General features: G+C 36.9%; 1 pseudogene; it reads left to right on the top strand.

Annotated features, from left to right (window-relative positions):
- The first annotated feature begins 2 nt into the window (after window positions 1-2).
- On the top strand, window positions 3-6,024 carry LOC113037952 (tumor necrosis factor alpha-induced protein 2-like; annotated as a pseudogene).
- The last annotated feature ends 201 nt before the right edge of the window (window positions 6,025-6,225 follow it).

The following is a 6,225-nucleotide window of genomic DNA, read 5'->3' on the forward strand; positions in this document are numbered from 1 at the left end:
CTCTCACCCCCGAAACACTCTTAGGTAAAATAGCACAATGGGTTGTACATTTTAATGCTTGTAAATGAAAGAAAACAAGTTTCTTATAATCTTCTAATTTCTGATTTATACTTTAGAAGTGGACCTTGATGCCATTGAAAGCATAGCAGATTCCCCCGGTGATCCTCAAGCGGAAGGTCAGAAACAAAAAAACAGAAGCAGAATATCAGAAAAGATAAAAATTCCTGACTTCAAGAAAAGGCAGAAGAGTTTAAAATCCCCTCGAACTCCAACAGGTATAGTAGAATCAGAAAAGAAATGCACTGTAAGCATAATACAAAGTGTAAATAGTATCCAGATATTATTGTAATCATTCGTTTTACCATTAGAACAATGACAATATGAATGCAATTCATACATTTAGTCTTTATTTCAGGCTTGCTATTCAAAGATTACATGAAAATGTACACAGTGATACAAATGTTTAATGCAGCTGCTATATATATATATTTTATTATGGGTCTCTCGCCAATATGATCACTATATTAGACGATCGTTGGAATCAAAAGTTAAAACTCCTTCTATACCATACACATGAGAATTAGCCACAATCTAAAGGGTTCATTTTCAGAAGTTAATGTAATTGTCCTCTCATATAATGCAGTGGAGTTAGATTTCAGTGGGAACCTTGAGCAGAACCGTTTGGCTGAAGCACCAGCAGCAGCTGTTGGAAGCGGAGGAATGTCTCTTCAGTTCAAATGATTTGACCAAGGCAAAAGGATGAGGGAGACAAGCTGAATATGGACTATGAGATCTTTATTTTGGCGACTGAGATTGGTCATCCAGGACTCTTTCAGTGAGGACAACCAGGAGACACTCAAGAGTGCTTTGACTTCAATACTTCAAGAGGAAGCACAAGACAGACGCTGGGCAGAAGTGGCCGTGGATCAGCGACCAGTATGGAGGCCCCACAAGATGCAGACAGTTGCATGACACATTACTCCAGATTATTGTGGAGCAACGAATGAAGAATGCAGATGAAGAGGAGAATAAAGCAGACAACCTGTCTACTTCCTGAAGAGAGAGGTGTTCCGACTGGGCAAACAAGTGAAGAAAGACCTGCTCAGAGTGGTACCGAAATCTGAAAGAGTGTTACCCACAGACTTTGACATCTGCCAAATGTATGCTCGGCTCTACCATCAAGCCTTTTCCACCAGACTCCCCAAGAGCTTTCCAGATCCAATATCAGTTTAGAAGAATGCTCTATATATTGAATTGATTGTGGAGTACTACCCAAAGTAAAGGGCTTGTAAACAACACTTACATTTACTTACATTTTCAGTTTCAGAAATGTTTAATGTTCTTTGATGATTTTTCTTAGAGATGTACTGAAGCACAAAGAATTAGAGGGGCACATCAACAGTTCATCACTTGGACCTCTGTTTACCTGAAGAGGATCTTCAGAGATTAGGGAAGCAGTGCCTCTCTCACAAAGAGGTGATTCAGAACATGACGTTATATCATCTGTAGCATGTTAGGATTCAAAACGAGTCGCCATTTGCTGAATTTGATTTATTCTGCAAATAAAATGTTGATTTTTTTGCTTTCAACTGGACATGCTACTCATATCTGGTGTAGATAGTGTTAGTTATGTTCCTCTCTCTCTCTCTCATATCAGTTATTCCTACATGTTATAGTTATAATTCCTGTTGCTTATTTTCTCTCATCAGAATGAGATCAGAAAGTGGTTATCCAATGCTTTAGAGAAAGAAGTAAAAAAATGGAGTGATGAATCGAACCAGAGCTGGATGGATGGATATTACTTCAGTAACTTTGCAGTAGATGTTTTACCAGTAGGTTATGCGCTCTACTGACACTAAAATCATCTTACTTTAATTATACATGTTGGGATACTTAAACTGAGTCAACAATTTTTATAGCTTTTAGATGGGGCTGTAAAAGATGTCAACAGACTTTTGAACAGTGAAGATAAAGCCTGGAGTCTTCTGAACCAGCTGGACAGCTTCCTTCTGTGGTAAATAACTAGTTCATTGTCACGTTCTCACTTACGTAAAAATCATAAGATTGACATGCTTTCTCCTTTTTTTCAACTGCAGCTATAAGACAGATATGGAGAAACTTATCAAAAGAAACCAGAAAACGTTAAAAAACTCTCAGTGCTAATCTGGATAATATTTACCAGTTTAGGTGAGTTTGAATGATTGACTGAGAAATCTGTTTTCTACCTTGTTACAGCAGTTCCAATACGTTTTTTAATTGTTTAAATATGATGTTACAATACAATGTCATTATTTAAAGAATGATTATATAATACAATAGTGTATTTTGTTGTTCATATTTGAATTGAGTTTCATTCAACATATACTTTTACATTATAAAAAATTACAGTTCTCTCTTAACTGTTAACATGTGAACAGTCTAACTGTCGTTATTATAAAAAAAAATTTCTAACCATTCTTACTCTGTATCTTCAGGGATTATGTACAAAAACCCAGAGCGTCTTTTCTCAGAGGAAACCAGGACAGCTTGCCTGTCCACATTAGCAGATCTCAAAAACATTTGTCACAAATACTTCCTCAGTCGAATTCACTCAGAAACTAAAGGTAAAAAACAAAAAAAAATCATGTGTGGTTACAATAATTATTAACCAGGAGATACTGCCCCAATCAACATTTGCATCTCAGTTTTATGTTAGATGACCAATGAGGAAGTGATTAGTATACAGTACTTTAGCCAGGTATCAGAATGAAGAGGTCAGCATTTGATAGATACTTCATCAATTTAACAAACTTGGGTTTAGCCAAGTAGTTATGGTATCAACATGTTGGACAGCAGATCAATTAATGGTTATGTTGAAATGTTAGCTTGAAAAGGTCTGACATGTTTAGGCTCAACCAGTGGCGGAGAGGTGGTCAATGAGAAATTATACACTTTTCTTTTGTAAACCTTTAACTTAAAATTTCAGATCTCATATTTTTAGAGGTAGGTTGTGGAAAGGGTTAAGAAATGGCTTGGCTTTTGATTTTATTGTAGGATTGTTGTTCCAGGACTAACAAAGAAGTCCTCACTTAGGAAAAACCACATAATGTGCTTTACTTCCAAGATAACTTCTTAAATTATATCTTACCTTTTGGAAATAACAATAATGTTTGTTTACACAGCCGATGTACCGTAATCTGTGGAATAAAGTCTGGTTTGCCGGACATTGTGAGGCTGTGGAGGAGCTGGTAAAGGCGCTTGAGAATATCATGGACAATTTCCAAGAGCTGAAGCCTGTCTGCAGAGAGGTCAGGACCAATTTTGCAGCAAATATCATTTTCTGACTGAACTGTAACATATTGTAAATCAGTGGTTCTCAACCAAGGGGGCAGGGGCTCACTGGAGGGCCTCGGCAAACTTACAAGGGTGTCTCAATATGATATATTTAAATAAATATATAATAAATATATAAATAAGTTTATATATAAATAAAGAAAAACATTCAAATAAGCTGAAAAAATAACTTGCTGTGCCTTCGAATATTGTTCAATTGGGACCCTCGGAAGAGGTCGAGAACCCTTCTTGTAAACAAATGTATAATCTTACAGTGGTTACAAATGTGGCTTTTTTATTATTTTACCATTATAGATATATGAAGAGTGTGTGTTTGTATGTTTATAGGAGCTACTGGCTGAGCTGCATGTAGAAGTAATGGTTGAGTATGTGAGGCGGATGATGAAGAGAAATCTGAAACTGAAAGACAAAGAGCAGCAAGAAGCAGCTGCTGAGTTCATCTGCCACGACAGCAATAAAATCTGCTCTTGGTTTGACAAAGTGGTGAGATCACGTCCAGACCCACACATGCATGGAAACATACATTCATATAGATTCTTTGAGAAATTTAGCATTACATATCATATTCATGTATGGGTCCTCTGCAGTGGATGGGTGCCGTCAGAATGAAAGTCCAAAAAAAATCACAATAATTCATAAGTAATCTACACGACTCCAGTGCAATCAATTAAAGCTGCAGTTGGTAACTTTTGTAAAAATATATTTTTTACATATTTGTTAAACCTGTCATAATGTCCTGACAGTAGAATATGAGACAGATAATCTGTGAAAAAATCAAGCTCCTCTGGCTCCTCCCAGTCGTCCTATTGCCATTTGCAGAAACTCCATCGCTCCCGGTAAAAAACAACCAATCAGAGCTGGGGTCCGTAACCTTGTTTGTGTTCAAAATGTAGAAAAATGTATATAATAAGTGAGTACACCATGAATCCATTTTCCAAACCGTGTTTTTAGCTTGTCCTGAATCACTAGGGTGCACCTATAATAAGTGTTTATATTCGGACTATTTTAGATTGCTTCGGGGGTACCGCGGCGGAGTAACCCAGTACCTTTGTGATTCTTCATAGACATAAACAGAGAGAAGTAGTTCCGGCTACGATGTTCTTCCGCAAGACGCAAGCAGTTCTGTTTATTAACCGCTAGAGCGTCAAAAGTTACCTACCGCAGCTTTAATGTCTTGTAAAGCAAAAGGATGCATGTTTGTAATAAACAAATTCATCATTAAGGCATTTTAACTGCAAAACAGGCTCAAATAAGAGTCCTCTATCCATAATATTGCTTTCTCAACTGAATCAGGAGAGAAATATGCACGGATCAAGCACACTGAAAACAGTCCTAAACAGTTCTAGACAAATATGTCAATGGACTTTGAGAGGATGACAAGGGATGGACCTTTCACTGGAGGAAGCGTTATGAATTATAGGCATATTTTGATCAGAAGAAATTATTGAAAATTACACTCACTGCAGAGGATTCATTGGGGAGCAAAAATTTTTGGGGTGAACTATTCCCTTGATCATTGTTTTATCTATATTTATTTCTTTTAACAAAAGTTTTAATGTACATTTGTTTATGTTGCATGTGTTTTTATCATAGCTGGTCACACTGGGAAAATGAATAATTAAAGTGCCAGAGGCTTATAGTGTTGTAGGGTGAATTAAGAGACAGTTCAAATAGTTTGGAAAATTGAAAACATTTGTGTGTTCGATACGCTGACAGTAACATACAGTAGTGTGGTACTAATATTTTAAACACAATATGACAGACAAAATATGTCTCTATTCAATGTATTCTTTACATTGTTCTCTTTGCTTGAATTGTGGGAAAGCAGAGGGAAATTATGTAACGTTAAAACTGAGTACCATTCTCTTCCCTAGGGATCCAGAAAGAAATGGCTCGGTCAAATACTGCCAAGCTTATCTGAGATTCTGAGACTGCAGGATCCTGGGAGTTTGCAAATTGAGATAGTTACTCTGGCAAGAGACTATCCTGACATTAGGTGAGTCTGTTAGATAGCAGCTGGCAAGATGCATTTATTTTACCTTAGAGAAAGCAACTATAGTTAGATATCTTATTTTCGGTCTCATTCTTTTAACAAATATCTACAGTTTTGCCATCAGCCAAATGAAAGATGAGTTTGATAATCAGTCTTACAGTGTGTGTGCGCGCACCTAGTTTCATCATAGTTTTTTGTTGTCATTCTTCACTAGTGAGCAGCACGTTCTTGCTCTCCTAAACCTGAAGACCAATCTTTCAAGCTCAGATCTGTCCAAGATCAAAGAGTGTCTGCGTGAAAACAGAGGCACACTGGACACGGAGTCCCCTACTTCCTTCTTTTCTAAAGTACCCGTCAAACGGAAAATAATGTGAATGCCCTGTTACATCTATGGCAAATGTGAAACAACTGTCATTCACGCTGTAATAGTTAATCAGTATTGTTGTGTAATATTATTTTTAGTATTAAGGAAACTTATGTTATTCTGTTACAGTTCTCCAAAACTAAAGTCTACTGGACACTTAGTCCTTTACTTCACTCTTCTCTAGAAGTAGGTACTCATCGTATTAAAAGTCATGTGAATTCCGTTACTGTAGAAGAGGCAGTAACAATCATTTCGTAACAATCAGCTAGAGGTTGAGCAAACCCGAACTTACACTCAAAACAAACCAGCAAACACATAAGTAAAATGAACACAATAAATAGGAAGGAAAGCACACAAACACAAGGTTAGAACAATCAAGTAACGAGCACCAAATAAGGACTAAACAAGGGGGCAGGACGAAAGGAGCACATGGCCAACATAAATAAGTCGTGGTAATAAGCCCTATTCGGACGGGACTAGATTTCTAAATTACATTTGAGTTTCGATTCTTACCACCTGACATCTGTGATTTTCA

Source organism: Carassius auratus, chromosome 20 (genome assembly GCF_003368295.1).
Source record: "Carassius auratus strain Wakin chromosome 20, ASM336829v1, whole genome shotgun sequence".
In the NCBI taxonomy this organism is placed as follows: Eukaryota; Metazoa; Chordata; class Actinopteri; order Cypriniformes; family Cyprinidae; genus Carassius; species Carassius auratus.